Source organism: Miniopterus natalensis, chromosome 8 (genome assembly GCF_054644295.1).
Source record: "Miniopterus natalensis isolate mMinNat1 chromosome 8, mMinNat1.hap1, whole genome shotgun sequence".
Classification (NCBI taxonomy): Eukaryota; Metazoa; Chordata; class Mammalia; order Chiroptera; family Miniopteridae; genus Miniopterus; species Miniopterus natalensis.
Genome location: NC_142088.1, coordinates 21,109,850 through 21,133,785, shown reverse-complemented (window position 1 = coordinate 21,133,785; position 23,936 = coordinate 21,109,850).

Sequence of the window (23,936 nt, the reverse complement as noted above, 5' to 3'; positions counted from 1 at the left end):
TGATTGATTCAGGTCATAAAAATCAGACTCAGAAAGAGCATCCAGGACATGATGATCTAGAACATGAACTTGCAGAATGAGTGGAATTCATCAAAGGAAGTGAAGAGAAGAGGGCATTCTATCCACAGGACTTGTAGAGGGAGGATTTGGGGTTAGGGATGGACACTGTGTGTTCAGGGAGTGAAAAACAGTCTTTTGCTACTGGGACGGAATATCTTATTAGACAGGAGAAAGCTAAAATGCTAATTTTCTCAAGTGGCCCTGAATGTGAGATGTAAAATTTTTGTTATTAAAAAACTAAAAGAGCAGCCCTGGCCTGGTAGCTCAGTTGGTTAGAGCATTGTCCCAATATGCCAAGGTTTCCAATTCAATCTCCTGTCACATACAAGAAGCAACCAATGAATGCATAAATAAGTGGAACAACAAATTAATGTTTCTCTCTCTCCCTTCCCCCACTCTCTAAAATAAATAAATAAACAAACAAATAAATTGGGGGGAAAAAGACTGAAGGAACAAGGAACTGTGTGATGTATGTTCACTTTCAAAGGGACGAAGGCTGTAGAACAAGAGATGTTACCTTGGAAAAATCAGCATTAAAGTCATTTTTTCCCCTTTTTATTAAATTTATTGGGGTGACGCTGGTTAACAAAAATATACAGGTTTCAGGTGCACAATTCTACACACATCATCTGTACACTGTATTGTGTGTTCACCACCCCAAGTCAAGTCTCCTTCCATCACCATGCAACGCCCCATAGCCTCTTCCACCTCCTCCCAATCCCTCTCCCCCTGGCAATCAACACCCTCTTATCTGTCTATTAGTTTTTCTTTCTTTTTTTCTTATTTTCTCAATCCTTCCACCCCCAAAGCCCCCCACCTTCATCCCTCACAGCTGTCAGCCCGCTCTCTATCTATGAGTCTGTCTCTATTTTGCTTGTTAGTGCATTTTGTTCATTAGATTGAACATCTGAGTGAAATCATATGGTACTTGTCTTTCTCTGCCTGGCTTATTTCACTTAGCATAATGCTCTCCAGGTCATCCATGCTGTCCCAAAGGGTAAGATTTCCTTCTTCTTTACAGCTGAGTAGTATTCCATTGTGATTTTTAAAATGCAGTTTTAAATCTTTTTATTTCAGGGACCCAAGGCCTTTTTTTTGTTTTGCTTTAAGTAAACTTTTTATCAAAATCTAACATTGTTATGGACTGAATTGTATCTTCCCCAAATCCCTTAATCCTCAATGTGACTGTAGTTGTAGATAGGGACTTTAAAGGAGGTAATTAAGGTAAAATGAGGCTAGAACGGGTGAAGTCCTAATCCAACAGGAGTGCTGTCCTTATAAGAAAAGGAACAGACACCAGGAGTTCACACACACACAGAGGAAACGCTTTGTGAGAACACAGAAAGAAGGTAGTTATCTGTAAGCCAAGGAGATAGGCCTCACCAGAAACCAACCCTGCTGGCAACTTGATCTTGAACTTCCAGCCTCCAGAACCATGAGACAATAAATATCTGTTGTTTAAGCCACCCGGTCTGTGGTATTTTGTCATGGTAGCCTGAGCAGGCTAATACAAACATACATACTGAAAAAGAGCATGAATCTTTAAGGGTAACAACTCCTTGAAATTTTCATAAAGTGAACATCCTATGTAATCAGCACTCCAGAACACCTTGCATGTATATTTATATAAATATAAATATATATGATCATATGATAATTGTCTTTCTCCATCAGATGTTTCACTTAGTATCATGTTGTCATAAATGGCAAGATTTTATTCATTTTTTATAGTTAAGTAATAATCCAGTGTGTGTGTGTGTGTGTCACAATTTATGTATCCATTTATCCATCAATGGTCACTTAGGTTGTTTCCATAGCCTGGTATTGTAAAAAAAAAATGCTACAATCAACATGGGGGAGGATATATCTTTTCAGGTTAGTGTTTTCATTTTTTTAAAAATAAATACCCAGAAGTGAAATTGCTGGGTCATATGGTAACTCTATGTTTATTTTTTTGAGGAACCTCCATACTGTTTTCTATAGTGGCTGCACCAATTTACATTCCTAGTAACAGTGCAAAAGGGTTCCCTTTCCTCCATATCCTCATCAACATTTGTTATTTCTTGTCTTTTTGAAAATAGCCATTCTTATAGATGTGAGATGATATCTCACTGTGGTTTTGATTTGCATTTCCCTGATTATTAATAATGTGAAGCATGTTTTTATGTGCCTTTTGGCTATCTGTATGTCTTCTTTGGAAAAATATCTATTCAGATCTTCTCCTCCGTTTTTAATTGGATTATTTGTTTGATTTTTTTGCTATTGAGTTGTATGAGTTATTTATATATTTTGTATATTAGTGCCTTATCAAATATATGATTTGCAAATATCTTCTCCCATTCAGAAGGTTGCCAATTCATTTTGTTGATGATTTTCTTTGCTGTGCAGAAGCTTTTTAGTTTGATGTAGCCTCATTTATTTTTGCTTGTGTTGCTTTTGTTTTTGGTGTCATTCAAAAAATCATCACCAAGACCTATGTTAAGGAGGTTGTTTTCTTCTAGGAGTTTTATGGTTTCAGGTCAAATGTGCAAAGATATATATCAGATACATTTGATCAGGTACTTGTAGGGTAGAGGGAGGAAAATAGAAATGTGGAAATGCAGAAGGGGCAGAGGGAATAAAAATTATACAATAAAATTTGATATGGTGCTTTTCACCAACTGATGGTGACAATATTCTGTGAACTAAGAGTGGAATAAACTTAACTGTGCACCCTAGATTGTTGTTTTTTGTTTTTTTAACATAAAGGCAAGCTTTTAGCCAAATTAAAAAAAATAAGATTAGCAATGTTCATTAAATACAGATGTTACATAAAATTCATCATCCTTGTGTATATACTTATAAAATTTCTCTTGTGGATATTTCCTAGCTCAGCCAGGAAACAGTGTTTACGGGCATTTTGGGGAATTGAAGGTTGAGAGGGTTTTGCTCTGCTGTTGCTCAGAATGTAATATCCGACCAGGCTATCTGCTTGGCTATCAGCAACATTAGTCCTCCGGTGAATCAGAATTCAACAGGATGTGGATTAGCATTTAAATGTAATAGGATCATACCCAATACTGCTGTGGATGAGATGCAGAAGCTATTTATTCCCTTAGTAACCAGCTCAGGCTTATCACACTAACTGAGAATTATTTTTATTCCTCATGATACCAACATGGTGCTAGGCACACATTTGATATTTTTAAAAATATTAAAACATACTAGTTGAATGGGTGAGTAAAAACAAAACAAAGCAAATTAGTCTCTTGCCTCAATTAAGACTTAAAAATGAGTAATGTACTAATAAAATTCCATTGCTAAAATATGCAATAATTACAAATCTTGAAAACTTGAAAAAGATATATTTAATGAACGGACCTTCTCTTTCTTAGATAAATAAAACTCCTTTTGGTTGAAGGTTTCTTGCCTTCTGGGCTCCATCTGTCATTTGTTTAGTGACTGGTAATATACCCGATGATGGCTTGTGCTTAAGTGCAAAGACTGGAATTAGAGACTGAATGAGAGATCTCAACTAATCCCAGAACAAAATGACTAGGGAATAAGAGAAGAGTCATGAGCAAACAAAGATTGGGAGAATTCTCCAAGAGCTACTAAGCAAGAGGGGAGCTGGACTGGGCATTCAACCTCAGCTAGGAGAAGGCAGCTGCTCCTTCCCAGCATGGTAGGTCAAATGGAACTTAGGCCAATAGAACTAGAACTTTTGAGCAAATCCATATGAGCTAAGTGGTTTTCTGCTGTTATCTTCTTTCATTCTTACAGCCTTATGAGGTAGTCAAGGCAGTTATTCCTGTCTTTATTTCAGATGAGATAGCTTAAGGCTCAGAGATCTCTGAAGTGTCTTGCTAAGGTCAGGTCAATGATAGAAGTAAAATTTGAACTCACATTTTTTTCTGCACTCCAAAGCATTGGCTATTTCCATAATAACACAGTTTCTTCCTTAGGTTAAGCTAAGAGCGAAGGCAGACTAAGGAGAAAATATACAATTTTAATATCCAGAGGAAAAAGATTTGAGCTCAAATGGGCTGGCCTGAGGTGATGGGAGCCTGAAAATGTCCAGAAGTAATGACGCCTTACCTCATGTTTATTTCATAAATTGGACTAACACTGGTATTGTGTCTACTCTATGTACCCAGGGGTGTCTACTTGTGCATGATTTTCAACATTTGCAAATCATCAAAAACTTTTATGATGTCTATTATGAATAAGACTCTACAAGTTACTGGGCCACGAGTGGGACAAGGATTTAAAGAAACATTCCTTATTCTCAAAATATTTGGAAAGTAACTAGAAATACAGAATGGGTAAAAAGTGGGCAATGCAAGACATAAGGATGAAACAGACAAGGGTTACTAGAATACAGATGCAAGAATGGTAACTGCAGAGTGGTTTAGTGAGAGAAAATTTCGAGGAGATAGTGAGATTTAAGAAAGGACATAAAAATGAGAAAGGTTTAGATCAGTTGTTCTCAAAGTATAGTCAGAAGATTCCCGGGGGTCCTGGAGATCCTTTTAAGAAGTCTGCAAGGTAAAAACTATTTTTATAACATTACAAGACTTTGCTTTGTTCACTGTGTTGATGTTGCTTTGTGCTGATAGTGCAAAAATGTTGTGGTTAAAATAGTGATGGCACCAAACCATATGGGTAGTGTTTAGGTATTCTTTCCTGTTACACACACAGTTTAAACAAATTGCCAATTTCACTTAAGATTGTTCTTGATTAAAGAACAAAATTTATTAACTCAATTAACTTTATTTAAACTCAATTCTTGAGTAAAGATCTTTATAATATGTTATCTGAAAAAGTGGGAAGTATGCAAAGAACAGTTTTGCTCTGTGATAAAGGAAGATTTTCTTGGAAAAAAGTGGGAAATTGTGGAATTGAGTTGCAAGCTGAAATAGCTGCATTTTTTTCAATGAACACCATTTGTTTTTCTTAAAAAAATGACAAACAGACAAACTATGGCTATCTAGGCTTAGGTATTTGGCAGATATTTTCTTGAAAATGAAGAAAGTGAGCCTGTCACTTCAATGAAAACAACTGACAATATTTGTTGCCAAAAATAAAATTTGAGCTTTCAAGTGAAAATTAGAATTTTGGCAAAATATATTCACCACCATAAGCCTGACAGCTTGCCAACACTTGAAGAGTTTTATGATGAGATAGGTGATGATATTAATGAATGTAATATATATATGTATGTACATCACATGTACATATATTACATATATGTAAATAAAACAATAAAATGGGCCAACATTTGGAAGATCTGCATAACTCAGCTAGTCAATATTTTTTGAATGGACAATGCATCATGATATAAAACCATAACCAGTGAAAGATGCATTTAAAGTGTAAGATAGACTCATGGGTTTTAATATAAAAGATTACAAAAAGTTTTATGATTTCATATTGTAACTATCTTTAAAAAACCTACTGCTTGGGAAATATTGGTATAGTATCAAAGAAGAATAGCTACAATGATCTGAGAAATAAAATACTCTTTCCTTTGCCAAATACATATTTGGGTGAAGTAGTATTTCCTTTATAAACTTCAACCAAAACAAGTTAGAATGACAGATTGAATGCAGAAGCAGATATGAAAATCACCCCAGCATCTTCTATTAAGCCAGGTATCAGGGATATTTGCAAAAATGTAGAATGATGCCATTCTTTTCACTAATTTTTTGTGTTTGAAAATATAGTCATTTTTCATGAAGATGTATTGGTTATGTTAACATATAATGAGGGTTATTTACTATTTTAATTGAATTTGTAAATAAGTATTTAATTGTTCTCTCAGCTTTAGTTTCTAATACAATAAATATTAATAAATATAACACACATAGACATGGACTCCAGGTTCCTTGATAATTTTTAGAGTGTAAAGGGGTCCTGAAACCAAACACTTTGAGAACCATAGGCTTATATATACATGTATGTATTTTATGTTGTCTTCATTTTTTATGTCAGGTTTAATGAGGTATAAATTAAATACAGTAGAATGTACTCATTTTTGTGTACAGTTACAAGTGTTGACAAATGCAGTCATGTGCCCACCACCACGTTCAAGTTAGAAAGCATTCCCTTCACCTTAAAAGTTCCCTTGTGCCCCTTGTACTAAACCATCGCCCCACTCCAGCCCCTGGCAACCACCAAACTGTTCTCTGTTCCTATAGGTTTATCTTTTCCAGAATATCATCATAACGGAATCATACAGAATGTAACATTTTGAGTCTGGTTTTCTTTAATTAACGTAATGCATTTGAAACTCATTCATGCTCTGGTGGGTTTTGTGCGTGTTCCTTTTTCATTGCTGAGTAGTACTTTATTGTATGGATGTACCACGATCTGTTTATCCATTCACCAGTTTAAGGGCATTAGGATTGTTTCCAGCTTTGAGCAATTAGAAATGAACATTCACATACAAGTTTTTGTAAGTTTTCATTTCTTTTGGGGAAATATCTAGGAGTTTAACTTTATAAGATGGTTCAGATATTTGAGAATGAAAAGGGGAACATTCTAGATAGAGGGGAAATATTTTTGCATCCATTTGCTTCCTTTTGTGGATATTTTATAGCTGAAATACCATCATCTCTTATTCCTCACCTTCACAAGTGCCCACCATCAATTAAGTAAACATGTAAGAAATGTTGCAGCTGCATTGTTGCCGCGCTCATAGCTGCAGGATTCTACTTGGTACTTCTCATATCTGATAAATAGTCCAATTTAATTGCTGCAAAAAAAGATGTAGAAGATGATCTTGCAAAGATAGTTAGGAGCCAGCTTGTAGAGTCCTGAGTGTGAAACTAAGGAAATAACTTTTTCCTAGCAGTGGGTGAGAATTAAAGACCCTCAGAAAAAAAATAAGTACTTCTTACTCCTATTAAGCAAGATAGTTTCCAAAGAGAAGCTTGGGGGCATTGGCCTTGTGGAAATGACTGAGTGAGGGTCAAGAAATCTGCTCTTCAAGGACATATCAGGCACATTCTATGTCCCTCCTCAGACTGTTTTGTGTGGAGAGCCCAGACTCTCAGCTGTTTGCTCTCCCTCAGCTGTTACCTCCAGACTACGGATGACAGTGAGTTGTTATTGCTGCTTAAGGCTAAACAGTCACTTGCTCAGAATCAGAAATAAGTTCGAAAGAATTAATATCAGTTTTTTTATTTGATAATGGGATTATCTTTTTGAATATAAAAGTTATTCATGGTTATTATAGAAATTTTGGAAATTTGGAGTTAAAAAATCCTTTTACTCAAATAAAATTACTGTTTGCATTTACATTATTTGCACCTGATTTTTTCTATCTTTGTTTCCATCCTCCCCATTTTGTATCCCATTTTTTCCACTAATATTCTATCATAAGCATTTTATCCTTATAAAACTCTTAATATTATTTTAATGGCTCTATGATATCCCATCATCTAGCTCTAACATAACTCACTGGCCATTTCTTCATTACTGAGCAATTGCTTTGTTTCTGTTTCATCACCAGTATAAGTAGTGCTGTGGTAAACATCTTCCTTTATAAACTTTTTAAACAATATTTTTTCTTTATATTCCCAATAACAAAATCACTTGAACACTTTTGAAACTTAAACAAAATTATAAAGAGAAACATCTCGAATGACCCTGGGAAAAGTTTATTTAATTTTCTCTCTCCTTTCTTCCCCCCAGCTAGCAACACTGGATGCCTACCATCTGTTGATTCTTGTACTAGGCATGAAAAGAAAGGGTTCAAAAGAAATGTACTTGAGGTTCAGATTTTGAGTATCCAATTCAGTTAAAGGAATATTGGTTGCCTACTGCACTGAGCATTGTGCTAAGTGTTGGGATGTTATATATCATAATAGCAGCTGGTTTCCAATGAGGAGCCCAGCCTTCCAAATGCTGTCAGAGATGATCTCATTTCATCCTCACACTAACCTATGATGCACACAGTATTATTATTTTTTTAAAAATTGATTTTAGAGAAAGAGGAAGGGAGAACAAGAAGAAGGAGGAGGGGAGGGAGGGAGAGAGAGAGAGAGAGAGAGAGGAGAGAGAGAGAGAGAGAGAGAGAGAGAGAGAGAGAGAGAAAGGGAGAGAGAAACATCAATTGGCTGCCTCTCCCCACCCCTAGGGGATCTATCCCACAATGCTGGCATGTGCCCTGATCAGGAATTAAACTGGCAACCTTTTGGTGCATGGGATGACACTCAACTAACTGAGCCACACCAGCCAGAGCGAAGCATATGATATTATTAACCCCCAGTTTATAGACAGGAAGTGAGGCACAGAGAGCTGAACTGACTTGTCCAAGGTCATATAGCTCTTAAGAGGCAGAGCCAGGATTTGAACCTGTGTGGTTCACAACTCATTACTCTTTACACTATGTTGTTCTTCCCTCAAGAGAATTTGTGGTTAGAGGAAGAAAAGGTCCACAACATCCCGCATTACAAAGTATCTCTTTCCTGCCATGTTTATGTCCCAAGAGCAGTTCTGTGGAGGAGTAAGATAGGAAAGTTCCCAGGACTTAAGCTGCTAACAGTGGAAGGAGGTCAGCTTTGATCACATCATTGGGCTGTTTCTACATAAAGTAAACTAACCAAGTCCTGGTCGCTGGAATGTTTTGCTGTTAACATTTATTAGCAATGCTTTGAAATGTAATTACATTTAAAATATACACACACACTCACACACAGGAAAGCAACAAAGTTTGAAGTGTAGAAAGAAGGTGAAAAAAACTTGAATTCTTAAGATTAAAAAAAAGTTCAGACTGGACTAAACCACCAAATGGTACTTTATGAAAAAGAGTTTTGTGGGTCAGTCTAGTTTAGGACACGCTGCATTCTTGACCTTCCTTTTAGAGACTGATTGGGCAAATTAAGGAAATAAGGCTATGAGAAGTCCTGCAGCAAAGCAACCTGTTTAAATTTATTTGATCCAGAATTTCTAAGACTTATTTATGCCCAGAACCCTTCTCTCAGGTGACCCCTACTGGCATCCCACACACTTGGGGAAAAGGTGGGCTAGACTTAGGCTAATTGAACAGCCCGCTCTCCTCAGGTTGCTTTTGAAAGGAGCAAAAGCCAAGCCCCATTAACCCTTGGGTTCCTGTAAGTGGTTGAGGAGGCTGGCTGAGCTCTGGGGGCTATGTTTTTAATCCTTCATCAGGTCTCACCAATGGGATAAAACAGAGCAGTGAAATATGACAATTCCCACCAAACAGGCTAATTCTCACATTCTGACTCATTTCCCTTACGCTTTTGAAAAGTCTGGAGGCCAAAGGGAGCCGTATTTACAAAGCAGAGGAAGGCCCTTCTCCGCATTTCATGCGAGTCCCGGTGCAGCCGTGTCGCTGTTACAGGGAACACCTGCTCCCCATCCTGCAGCCCAGCGGCTCGGCCAGCGCGCCCAGCTGGCCCTCTCTCCAAGCACATGAGCCGTTTCAGGGTGGTGTGATGAAGATTTGACTCATCCCCAAAACTGCCTCCTGCCCTCCTCGCATCCCTCTTTGGCTGTTGTTTGGATGGAGGTGGTGATTGAATTAACAAAGCTGTTAGAGGCAGCAATGGAACACATTGAAAAGGACTCAGAGCCCTAAAAGGCAGCTTCATTTGCTCTCCACTCAGGAGCACAGATATGAGCTGCACTTAAGTGGTACCTGGTGATTACTGTGTTAGGGGAGCTCTGCTCCTCCATGCCTGTCACTCACTGCCACTGAAGAGAGGTCTCAGACAGGGGGCCAGCCGAGTGGCTGGGGGGATGCACAGCCCTGTAATTATGATGCTAATTCCCAAAAGGTCAGAACTACTTAATCAAATATTAATCAAACCATTTTGTAAATGATGATGATTCTATCCAGGGTGGGAGGTAGAGCAGTCAGGGGCAGAGCCCTGAGTCCTCTTGAACCAGAATGGATTTTGAGGATAAGTGTTGGTAAAAGGAAATAGCTTTACTCAGAAGAGGGAAATTAGTAGTAGGGTTTTTTTTTGGTTGTTTTTTAAGTTCAAAATAACATCATTTTCTATGACTGTTGTTTTACTTTGAATAGCCATGTTAGAGGACCAGCTCAGCGATGATGGTCCAAATATGCAGGCATTCTTCCCCCCTTGCCCTTTCTAAGCACATTTCTGTGTGATAATGCTTCCATCTGCAGAGCCCACTCAGTTCATGAAACACTTCCGTCTGCATTGTCTTTTCTGCTCCATGCAGCAACCTCACAAGAGGGGTTTAATCCATTACAGAGTTGAGAAAACTGAGATGCAGAGATTCAGTGGCTTTTTTTTAGCTAGTCAATAGCAGAGGGATGACGCAAATCTAAATCTTTTGATCCAAAATGTAGTGCTCTCTGCATATACAATAACTTCTATTAAAACCCAGATTCTTGGGTTTCCGAGCCATCTGGGCCTCTTATTCAATAATCAGGGTTCTACCACCACCCAACCATACCCCAAATAAGAATTCAGGAGCTGACTTTTAATGGCTAGGCTCTTCATTGCAAACCTCCCAGTTACAAATAAATAAACAAATAAACTATATAAACAAACATAACAACATTGCACCCTGCCCAACTTCAGAGTCTGTACAAATATATTAAATGCGTGCGCACACAGTTCCTTTCATATTGAAAAGTATGCATGAAAAAGCATAACCTGATTCATAGATCACTTATGTCTCCTACTTTTTTAAGGCGTTGAGCCATCTCTGTCCCGTATAAATTTTTTACAGCATTGCTGATCAGCTGAGAGCAAGTTAATGGTAAATTGTAGGCACTCTCATTATGCCACCGGCCATGGTCATCTTTCTGGGCCAACTGGGTTTCTTTGTGGTCCTGTATTATGTGCACCAGGCTGCAAACTCCAGGCAGAACACATTGGCAAACAGCCTCCTCTTCCAATCCTCATTTTCTCTCCTTCCCGGGGTGTGAGCTCCCCAATGTGTGATTAATCCATCTATTGATCGCCTCCTGCCATAGTGAGGGTGAGATATGGCTAGCAATCGGTGCCAGGCCGCCTATGTGACCGGACTGCTAAGGTGAGGTGAGAACAGACAAATGATAGCTGGGACTTTCCAGCCTGCAAACAGAGGGGGCAGCAATAGCTGTGCTTCCCACAGCCTTGCAAAACGATCCCGCTCAGCAAAATGCAACGGATTCTTTTTCAAATGAATTATAATGTATGTTCCCTGCTATCTCAATTGACTTCACAAAGGTCTAATAAAGGTAAAGGGAAAGAAGAAGATGAAAAATAAAGTAACAGGACAGAAACTGCCTGGAAATAGAGCCAAACAAGAATGTGCAGCTTTGATTGAAGCGTTCCAGGCAGGCATAATGCATGACCAAAAGCATGCCAACCAAAGGGATTAGACGACTAAGAAGGCATTTATCTAATATCCAGAGGCGCTGTGGCGGGGGGGAGGTAAGGTGAAGATAAGCTGAGGAGGTAGGCAAAGACTCTAGAGAGAAAACCTTCTACCAGCAAATTAAGAGGGTAAAATGAAAAATTGGGAACTAAACTTATTCTCACAGTTAGTTTTGGCTAGTAAAATGAGGGGGAAAAATTGGTCAGACAGGAATCAGAAAAGCTTTTTTGTTCCTCTCCTCTCCTGCCCAAAAGAAAGCCAAGCACGCCTGTCCCAGCCACAGATGCCACATTCTTCCTCATTCTGCCCCCACATGTTTAAAAGAACCCCTCATCCACAAGTCCTACCACTCTCCATTTCGGCAACTCCTATCATAGGCAGCAAGTCACCTGGGATTATGCAGCAACTTCCATTTCCTTGGAATTGATTTTCAGTGCACACAAGCAGAAAACAAACAAGTCAAAAAGTTGGTCAGTGGTTTAACACCTAGTGGCCCTTCTGCATTAGGGAGAGTATTGTGTGAATTTTAAGACAGCCAGAACCCCTCATAATAGCTCTCATGTCTCTGACACATGTAAGCTTTTCTGCTTCTCTGTCCCAGAGAAAGAAACAGATAGACTTGACCAAGGACAAAAAACAAAACAAACACACACACACACAATGCCAAATAAAATAAAGAACAGGAAGTAAGTAGAATATAAAAGTTTTAATAAAAATGAGTTAATTCTCATTTACGTAGCATTTCTTTGTTAGTTACATATAAAGAATCTAATATTTAAGTACCTACTTGAATGTCAGTTTCTTGTAGGGGCTGGGTGTTCCACAGTAAACAAGGCACAGCTCTTGCACACAAAGAATTGTAGTTTATAGGGAAACAGACTATTGGAAAACAGGACCAAAATTCTATAGTCAGGTGTTTAGCTCAGGATGAGATGGGAGTCCAGGTACCAAATCCAGTGTTGGTGACTCTTCCTTAAGGCTCCTGGAGGAAATGACACAGGGACTGAATCCTGAAGGATGGATAGCTGTTTGCATAATAGGTATTATAAAAGAAGCAGATGGAAGAGAGGTAAGAGAGTGGCTGGGAAAAACATAATATTATTCTAGACTGAAGGACCATCATCACACAGGCCTGGAGGTGAGAGAGGTCAGGTCACGTTCAGATAATAAACTGTTAAACATGACCAGAACTTAGTATATGAGGAAGACAGTGACAAGCCATAAGGCTGGAGAGTCAAATCAGGGCCCTATGGGAAGTGTTAAAGTATTTGGACTTAATTCTGAGGGCAGCTGCAGAACCACAGATGGATTTAAATAGGGTAGTGATGCAATCAGTGGTGACAGTATGGCGAATGTGTTGGAAAGGGGCAACACTCAAAACAGGGACCAATAAGGAGAGGATTGTCCTAATCAGTTCAGGTGGCCTAAACTCAGGTGCTGGTAGTAGTAATGGGGCGAATGAAAGAGAGAAAGCCAAGGTGCGTCTCAAGGAGGAACCATGTCCATTGAGAATTTATCTCAAGAATATATATTTTATTATAAATGGGTTCCAGGAAGAGCCCAACACTTCTCTGATGCGCAATAAATTGCTAACTAACAACGTGTTAAGTGAAAACATTTTTTTCCAGTAAGTTCTGGGAGTTGGACAACTGTAGGAGACAAGAGAATAACATATATGCTAGGTTCATATTCCACTTGGAGAATACTCCCAGAATACAAAAGGGAAAGCTCTGTACAACTCAAGGAGAAAATGGAGTTACAAGCCACATGTGAAGAACTGGCTGTGCCAGATGGACACAAAGTCACTTTAGTAGTGTTACTATCCCAACCACCAGCTGATGAAGGCGAAGTTGCATGTGCTTGGAGATGAGCAAATCATTTCCCGCAAAACCAGTGTTTCAATATTTTGCTTGGCACCCAAGTCAAATTGGACTGGAAGAGAATGTGGCTTGGAAATAGGCTGAGATTTAATAAATGTAACAGTCTGTGAGATGTGCCAGTGTTTCCAAATACAAAGCACAGTCTTTGATAGAAATATTATTTCTTAGTGTCTTTATTAATAAATCGAAAGGAGGGATTCTCACTGATGCAAATCACAGATGCTTCTAAATTAGGCAGCAATGTCAACACCCAGCAGATCACAATGTCCCCACAGAGGTTAGAAATTAGGGGCAGGAAATAATAAAGCAAGGTTAAATTTGGCTGAATAGAAACTACATCTGGGGACAGATAATTCAAAAAGCAGATATTCATTGGGCCAAAGAAATCTGGACCACACTTGTGCCAAAGGAGCCCCAGGTGTTATACTGGATGGCAGATGAGGTGGGAGTTTAAAATATGCTAGGACAGCCTGAAGCCCATTTGGTCCTAGCTTGCCACATCTAATAAAGAAAACTGATAAAGACCTGGTCTGCCTCAGCCTTCCATGTTTGCAGGCCATTCAGAAAAGAAATTCAATCCATTCACCACTTTGATTTTAGTTATTGAGATAAAACAAAAATTATCTACTAGAACTATAAGGCCTCTACCATTATCTCAAGTTCATGGCCAATACTTTTCAGTTAAAGAAATAAAGCCATGGTGATTTGCATATAGAAACTTCATTGATAGTAACTCAAGATATGTCGCTAGTATTCCTCATTATTGTCTCTTTGTAACAGTCTTTCAGGTAAGTGGCTAGTGAGTCATATGGTCTACCTCTATTTTACATATTAAGCAGCTGAGGCATGGTTGCCAAGGGCATTCACAAATGCCAGTCATTGGTTTCTCTGTCTGGTGCTCTGTTTATTATAGGGACATGTTCTTTCTAAATAATTTAGGGTTTTGAATGGAAATGGAGAATTGTCATTAATGCCATTACAGATCTAAAGGGGGCATTATTATATGACTCTATGGGCAGGTGAAGTATGTGACTTAAGGTACCAATTTTATAAATTAATTGATTTGTAAGTAAATATCAATCATCATGATAAAATTCTGAGTTTTTCTGGACACTCCTTACTTTAAGTTTCATTATTAATCTTTGAATCATAAAAGGAAATATGAATACAGCACGATCATAATACTTTCAGCGCTAAAGGTTTTTTAAGGTCTATATCAACTCTAACTAGATACCTTGACAGAAAGGGAGGCAAGAAATGGAGCTAAACACTACAATTGCAAAGAAAATTATTTCATTATTTCCTCAATTTGCTTTCATGACTTATCAATCACATTCAGAGGATGTAAATGTTTTTAGAGTAAAACCACAGTTTCACCCAACTGAAATGGCTCAGTTTTAAACAAACACATTGGTCGTGTACTTGTACACAGTCACTAATGTGTATGCTCAGAAGCTGTCCCCAGGACTGAAATTGAGTTTTGACCTTGACTAGAATCTGGGCACTGTGGTTTTGGAGCTTTGTTTGAAGTCAGGTTCATTTCAGTCATATTATATGAGTGACAACTCATTATTGCAATTCAAGTAAGGGCTAGTTGTGGCTTGGGTTTTAGTGAAGGATAGTAAATTTTATAGTGTATATAATTTGGAACATGTTTGTGTTCAGCCCATATGTGGAAATCTGCCTGGGTACTTATTATTATGCTTTATCTACAAATGACCAGATGGCCTTCCCCAAATGTGGAGAACAATTTAGTGCCATTTTAAACCATTAAGGCTATTAGCTCTGACTCAAGATAATCCTTTGCCCAAAGGGAACTAGTTTTGCTGTCCTTCAAAGTCATCAAATGTAATTAAATGACATATTGAGGAGTAGGCATTAATGGATTAAGGAGACAGCACTGTCAACCAGTGTTGGGTGAACCAAGGCAAAGGGAATATAGAAATAGATCAGAAAGATGATGTATTAGGTAATGTACTGGCTAAGCTGCTGTAACAAAAAATACCCAAAATGCAATGACTCAAAAAAGACAACTCATTTTCCTCTTAGACAAAAAACAGAGATAGGTGAGAGGTCCAAGATAGTCAGCTTTGTTCCGAAGACCCACTGGAGAACCATATTTTTTCTGTCTCATTGCTCTGACATCCATTATAGTATTTGCCACATTTACATGGTTGAGGTTCTCACCAGTGTATATATATATATACACATATCCCTGTCAGCTATATGGGGGAAAGAGAAAAAGGAGAGCAAGCGTATTTTATTTTAAGGAAATGATGTTAAAATTGTACACGTCACTTCTGTTTATAATTCCACTGGCAACAACTTACTATTTCATCATCACTTACTGCAAGGGAGGCTGGAAAATGTAGTCTTCAATTGGATGGCTCTGTGTTCTGCTGAAACTCAGCAGAGTGGGAAGCTCTACTTCCAAAAGTAAGAAAGGGAGATTGGATACTGTGGTCTCTGCCGCATGTGGTTTTGTTCCAGAAGATATAAAAGCCAAAAATAAAAACTGGGCAACTACCATAATAAGGAGTAGGAAAGTATGAGGAAGCCCACAGCTAAGAAAAGATGGTGTCTAGTCAATGCCATGTGATTAGGACCAGAGACTGTACTATGTCCTAGAAACTGCAAGATTCTTTGTATATATGAAGTCATTTAATTGTCAAAGTAACTCTATGAAATAATGTGTTAATCTACAGCATCCAAGAAGAGCATACTAAGACAAGATTAAAATGGAAAAAACTTATGAGGGGAAATGTCTGTGAGAATAAATGAGAAGGGAGTCAGGGCAGGATGGGAGAGCAAGTATGACACTGAGAGAAGGGGAGAAGGAAGGAAAGAAGGTTGGGGCAAAGCATTTTGGACTGCAGTGCAGTTCTAAGGGAAGGTTGGATAGCCTGTCAGGGAGTTCCTATGCCAAAATTGCCCATCAAACGAGATCACATCTTCTGTGTCTTATATTAGACCTATATCAACCATGTCTTACCATGCTCAGTCATTGGTTGGGAGATGCCCATGTGAAGTATGGCTTCGGTGTGAAGGTGGTGATCAACCTCAGAGAGCACGTTCTACAGTTCTAGATCTGAAAGGCATATTTTCATAACTAACATGGAAGTATTGCTTTCTCTCTCTCCCTTCCCCACCCCCTCAGTACAAAAAGGTTAAAGAATATGTCCAAATTTAACAGCTGGTAAATGGCAGAGATGAAACTGAGTACCCAACCTATCTTTAAACTAGTCAATATACACACTACTTCCTAAGCTTATTGGGAGCACACAGTACGTAGTTTTCAAAGGTCATATCAAAATTACCAAAGGAACAAAGGTGTACATTATATTTCCAAATCATGAGCTTAAAAGTGAGGAAACTCCTCCCTCAGGCTTCAGGGAAAAACCAGGACCAGGGCCCCTGAACCTGGAAGTGAGGGTGGGAGGGTTTCACAGAGGAGCTAGTCATTTACACAGGATCCCTATAGCTACTGCCTGAAGCAGATTTTATAGACAAAAACCACAGTCACAAGACCAAGCCCTAAGGTTTTGACTCAATCTCTTGTCCTTTCTAGGATTCCTTTATACCCTGAGCCCTTCCTAAAATGAGTTTCTTAGCCTTCAAGCACTGGACAGTAAAGGGGGTCAGTCAGAAATATAGACTAGTTCTTTAACTCAAATGAGGGAAGTTGGGCATAAGCCAACCTATGTCTTTGTGTGAACTGGATAAAGGCACCCCCTAGAGGCAGATGTAGAAGCTCCAGGGTGAATGGCTTTGACAAGCAGAAGGGCAGGTTGGGTTTCAACTTCTACTCATCCACCAAGGTATGTTGGCCACAACTATACATAATGACCTTGCTTAGGGTCCTGTGATCTGTCAAGCTTTTAGAAGTCAACAAAAATCCCCATACTATTAACATAGAAATTAATCTTGGCAACTTTCCAGGCCAGAATACCCATAGTAAGCTGTACCATGTACCTGAGCACCCCTCCCTCTGATCCTCCCACCATTTAGCCCTTTCCTTCCTTTCTTGCAGCCATCTGGGCTTCTTTCATCCATCCCAGCTCTTCAATCCTTTCTCTACTTCCTGGTGGCTAGACTGACCTCTTCATTTAACAGATTTTAATTGAGTAACGACTAGGTATATGGAATACAAAGGTAAACAAAATTCAGACCCTGCCTTCAAGAGCTCAGTCTAGTGAGAGATCTGCTCTAGCAGAGATTTGTTTGTGTAGGTTGTATAGAGAAGGAACATGTTATTATGCTCAAGGGAGTCATGGGAGTTCCCAACGATGGATGAATATAAATTGAACTAGTTGAGGAAATGAGGAGAAAGATCATTCCAGGGAGAAAAAAACAGCATGTGCAAAGGTCCAGAGGTATACAGAGCTGTGCACATTTAGGGAGTTAGAATGATAAAAGCTCAAGCTATCCAGAGCAGCAAAAATGGGATAAGGCTAGAGAGATATAGAAAAAGGGACATGGTCCTAAACGAGTTGATGATGAATTTGGACCTTATTCTAGAGGTGTTGGGCAGTCATCTACAGGTCTTTAAGCAGGGAAATTATATGCCAGAATTATTTTAGAAAAGATTGCTTCTATCTCATTTTGGGGGAACTGAATCTTTTGCTTCTTGGACCACCTGGCTCTACTTACCATATCTAGGAAGTTGATAATATTAGTATGCTGGAACAAGTAATAGGGGCCTCAGAAATAAGGGCCAGTCCTGATCTGGAAGAAAGATGGCCTGTCCTTGAATATCTCACCTTCAGGTGGTCTGTAGGTTGTTTAGTCTAAATGCAGGTAGCATCGGAGTCATTGCTAAAAGCCATCTTCTACTCTCATTGGTTGTGAATCAGTCTAGTGATTCTCTCAATTCCAAAAGAGACTTGTCCAGTAATATATAATGTTAGACTAAGAACACTTTAACTTGCATAGATTTTTATTGTTTGTAAAGTACTTTAACAAATATTAATAGCTAATATAATCCTTACAGTGATATTGTGAGTTCAGTAGTAGTTATTACTCTTCAGTCCTATTTGATGGCTAATGAATGAGAAAAATTGATTAAGTGATATGTCCAAGGTCACATACTAGTAAAAGGGCTAGTTTCAAGCAGAAACAGGTCTTTTGACTCCAAATGCAATGCTTTTGCCATTTTTATTTTCAGCGCTCTCCAGAGAAACAGAACCAATAAGAGAAGGATGAGAGAGAGAGAGAGAGAGAGAGAGAGAGAGAGAGAGAGAGAGAGAGAGAGAGAGAGAGAAGAGAAGGAGAGGGAGAGGAAGAAAGGGGAGGGGGGAATAGGAAATGACTTATACTGTTATGGAGGTTAAGAAGTCACACAATCTGCCAGTCGCCAGCTGGGGAATCAGGAAAGCCAGGGGTATAATTCAAACCAAAGCCCAAATCCTTGGAACTGGGAGGTCATTGCCCAAGAACCCTGAGCTCTGATGTATGAGGGCAAGAGAAGAAGAACATCCTGACTCAGGAAGAGGGAATTCACCCTTCCTCTGCCTTTTTGTTCTATATGGGCTCTCAGCACACTGGATGGTGCCCCACCCACACTGGTGAGGATGCATAGTCTTCACTCAGTCAACTAAGTTAAGTGCTGATCTCCAGAAACACCCTCATAGGCACACCCAGAAATAATGTTTCACCAGCCATCTGGGCATCTCTTAGCCCAGTCAAGTTGACACATAAAATTAACTATCACACCACTAGAGACTGTTGTCTCTAAAATTAACTATTTATTTATATTCTAATTCATTTCACCTTGAGCTTGAAGCTTTCTTTAAAAATACTTTTAATAAAACAAACTAAAGGCAGAGAAGGGGATATATAGATAGAATAGGAAAACAAGACCAAAGAAAAATTAAAATACTGAATAGCCATAGGTACCTACATAATAACTGAAGTTAGTCTGCAAAGTGAGCTCTGAGCTTCCAGGCAGCTAAAGCAACACAGGAAAATGTGGTTCGTGTTGTCTATAAAGAAGAGGCATGTATATCTCAAGGGAAACAAACCTTTTCTTGGCACTCAGATATGAGAGAATTTTCTCTTGTACTTCTTTTATGTTAAGGATATTGAGTGATGTGGTTTATAAATTCCTCAAAAACATTCCCAGCAAGAGGGAAGAAATAGGAATGTACAGCTATTTCTTATAAATCCTCCCAATGAGTATGGAAAGCAAAACTAACTCTGCTTTTCATAATCTTGCTCACTCGTGACATTTTTTAGCTATAGGTGTGCTGATGTGTTATTTTTCAAAGATGAATATATAAGAAAACAACTTCATAAGATTGTTTTGGAAAAAAGAAATTCCCGACTCTAATAGTAGGCTCATGGGAGTCCATTAAAGTTTCTCTCCTTGGGAAAATCTGTGGAAACTTGTCCCCAGGTTTCAAAGCTGGCCTTGACTAGCTGCGCTCTGGGGTGTATGCCAAAGACAAAACTCAATACCAAAGAAATCTATGCTCTTCCATTAACTAATTTACACCAGAGAATGAAGACAACATATTTTATTAAGACAAGTTTCCAATGTAAATTCTAAAGGGATCGACAACTTTTCTTTACAAAACTCTCAGTTGGCTACAACTGCTACAATGAACAATTACATTTTGCTTCTTAACCTTCACCTGGAAGAAGCCAGTTCAGTGTGGCTCACCCTGTCCAGAAAGGGATCATGGGATTCTATATGCTTTCAAAGTGCTACCAGAGATGTTGACAGGAAAAAGCAAAGGCCTGCCGTTACGCTGTGATTGTTATTTTTCTTTCTCAGAACTAATACCTCTTCTACCTTATTTCCCCAAGGCTATTGGCTCAGCTCTGCCCCAGTCCTTCTTGGCTCAGAGGACGCTGGTCTCCTTTCATACTCTCTTTACTCCAGCTTCCATCTTCACAATGTCCTCCATGGGAGTGGATTCTCCAAGCCCTCCTCCTGAATGGCTATGACAATAGAGCTTGATGATTTAATCATGTATTTGCCAGGCTGCCTAGGAGACAGCTGGCCAGAGCGAGGATCCAATCTGTGGCTATGGAACCCAGCCAAGCAAACTGGGGTTGAAACTATGACCTTGGCCTCCTGGGAATGAACTTTAAATCAACAGCTCTAACTAGCCACATGTATAGCAAGACTGTTATCAATGATGATGATGATGATGATGATAAATAATATATATTGCATTTGTAGAGTACTTGCTACAGGTCAGACCTTAATGGGGGTTATCTCGTAGGAGTCTCTCAATTCCCTGTGAAGTAAGGATGCCTATTATCATTTCCATTTCACATGTAAGGAAATAGAAGCTTATCAAGGCTACGTATCTTTTCTAAGGGCACATAGATAATAAATAGTAAAAACCGGATCCAAACACAGGCAATTCGATTCCAGAATTCACACTAGTCTTATGAGGATTTCCCACATTGTAGACATAACAATAGATACAGAGAAGTTGTGTCATTTCAAACAAACTAGCAAGCTAGCAAGAGCTTCCTGATTTTTCAGTTTAAGATTCTATTTGTTAGCCTTGGAGTTTTTGACTTGTACGTTATGGAATCATTGTTTTTAATGTCCCAGAATCCTATCTTTGGTGCTGGATAATGACAGGCCTGGGAGGGAGTGTCTGACACTAAACATGTTCACACCAGCCTGGCCGGCGTGGCTCAGCAGTTGAGCATTGACCTATGATCCAGGAGATCCTGGCTCAATTCCCGGTCAGGGCACATGCCCAGGTTGCAAGCTCGATCCCTAGTCGGGGGCATGCAGGAGGCAGCCGATTGATGATTCTCTCATCATTGATGTTTCTATCTCTCTCCCTCTCCCTTTCTCTCTCTGAAATCAATAAAGATATATTTTTAAAAATAATAAAAATAATAAAATAAGCATATTCACACCAAACACATTCGTAAGAAGTATTTTATGAAAACTTGAGTTTCCAAAGAGCAAATATTGGATCATTATTGTACTACTTAAACACTGCTGGTTGGGTTATAAATTGGTACAACTTTTCTGGAAGGTGGCTTGGTATTAATGTATCAAAAGCCTTAACTGGGGGTACATGCTTGATCCTGGCATTCCCTTTGGCAAATTTATCCTAAAGAAATAATTTTGGGAAAATATGCAATGATGAAATCAACTGAGAATTTTAGTTACACTACTGTTTGTAAAAATAAAAAGTTTAAAATAGCCTAATAGTCTGTCAATATGGGATTGATTAAATAAATTTTGCTAAATTCTTAATAAAGAATTCTACTTAGCCTTTTCAAATTGAAATGTAAATCTACATTTATGTTTGTGATGTGCTGGTAAATCAAAGATGCTTGTGATATATTGATAAGTAAAAAAAGCAATCATTAAATAATCTGGATAGCATTAGTTTCCCAGGTCTGCCATAACAAAGTCCCTCATACTGGGTGACCTACAACTTTATCCTTTCAGAGTTTGGGAGGCCAGAAGTCTGTTGGTTCTCTCTGGGCTCTGAGAGAGAAACTGTTCCATGCCTCTCCCTAGCTTCTTGTGGGTGCCAAGAATTCTTGGCGTTCCTTGGTTTGTAGATGTATCACTCCAGTCTCTACCTCCATCCACACACAGCCTTCTCCCTTGTGTCTCTGTCTTCTCATTTTCATCATTAGATTTAGGGCCCAACCTATCCAGAATGATCTCATCTTGAGATCTTTGCTTTAATTACATCTGTAAAGACCCTTATTTCACATAAAGCCACATTTTGAGGTTTTGGGTGGACACAGCTTGGAAACCACAGTTCAACCCATTACATATGGTTTTATTTTTGTTTTATTAAAAATATATGCATATAGATATGAGTTTATCATAGTTATATTGGACTTTGTAGTCAGACAAGTGAGCTTTTGATCATGGTTCTACCTCTGGCTGACTGTATGGCCACAAGCAAATTAGTTTAACTCTTGAGTACTCAGTTTTCTTATGAGGATAATTCTTATTAATACCTTAGGTGAGTAATAATACTTCACATGGTTATTATAAGAAGTTTAAGAAATAATATACAAATGTGCTTAGCATAGTGCCTGACTTGTAGAAAATTCTCCATAAATAGTAGTTATGATGAAAATTAAGAGTTCTGTGAGGATAAACCCCAAAATATTAACAGTAGTCATTTACAATGGGGGTTAATCACTATAGGTGGTTTTTACTTTTTTAAAAAATTATTTATATATTTTATAAAAATTTTGACCACACATATATTACTTTTTTAATTCAGGAAAAAGAACAATAAAGCCATTTTTATTTGAGGAAAGAACAAGACTTATTAGGTTCTACATCCCCTTGATACTTACATACACATGTGAATAAGCCAGGCATTGTAGATTAAATTAGCCATGCAGCTAATTTAAAAAAAAAAATCTCTCCCAGCTTTGGGACCTTCTTCTCTCTCACTTCACATTTTTCCATGTGCAAAATCTGTGTTGGGTTCACTGACATTTTTCAGTGCCAGAGCCACAACAATGCTGGCAAACATTGACAAATAGCAGCATTTCTTAAATGTCCACAGTGCAAAGGGTGAGGCATGGCATATTTGAAAGATGGTTCCTTCTGTGGAAAGAGTTGCTGTCTCAACACAGTGATGAAGGAGTTCTATCAGAAGCAGGATTTGGGGAGGGTGGGAGGGAGATAGCAACGCTGAAACCAAAAGGTTAGGTCTGAGGTGACATTGTCTGATGGATTTATGTCATGGTGGAATGTCCATTTTTAAGGTTAGCTGCCCTCTGAGAAAGGAAACACCTCACCTAAAAATATGTACTTTAAAAATATATATTTTCATGTTAAAAGTAGTATGTGAAAAATAAAGAAAATGTAGAAAATGTGCACTCACACACACAGACACACACACACATACAAGTGTCCCTGTCCAAACATACAGCACCTGCGTGTGAAATAGAAAAAGGTGTCTCTCTTTGGGGATCAAATTAGAAAAAGATCACCCCACCGGGCAGATGCAGCCATTGTAGCTGCATGTTTTGACAAGTAGATAGTACTTTTATGCAAATTAGAAAAAAGGGCACCTTTTCCTCTGACCTGAAATGTTCTCTTACCAGGGCACCTGTTGTGGGCACCTGTCAGGGCACAACTGGTATAACAGCATGTCGTGGCCCTGCAAATGAGAATATATCACACCTATAGTTTTGAGTGTTTTATTATATAGCATTGGATACATACAAAACAATACATGTAATGAAAATAAAAGTTACAGGGTACAAATTTTAAAAATTGGTCTATCAACCAAGTTAAGAACAGCATCATTACAAATCCTACTGAATCTCCTTCTACGGTCTTCACTATCCATATTTTCAATTTTGTGTTTATTATTGTCTTGACATGTTACATATCTCTATAGCTGTCTGTCTGTCTATCTACCTATCTACCTCATATCAGGATGAATATAGCCAAGTTTCCGTGACTTGATTTTTAACTGTTTTGTAGTCTAATCTATCACTTAATTTAGCAAATAGGTTTTATGCCATGGAATTTAATTCTACAATAGTTTACAAACTACAAAGTATTCCATGATATCTTTGGACCATAATTTAACTAATTATGTTATTATGTTAAATTAGTTAAATAGTAATTGTTCTAAATGAACATAATTTAACTAATTAAAAAAGCAGACTTTGAAGTTATTT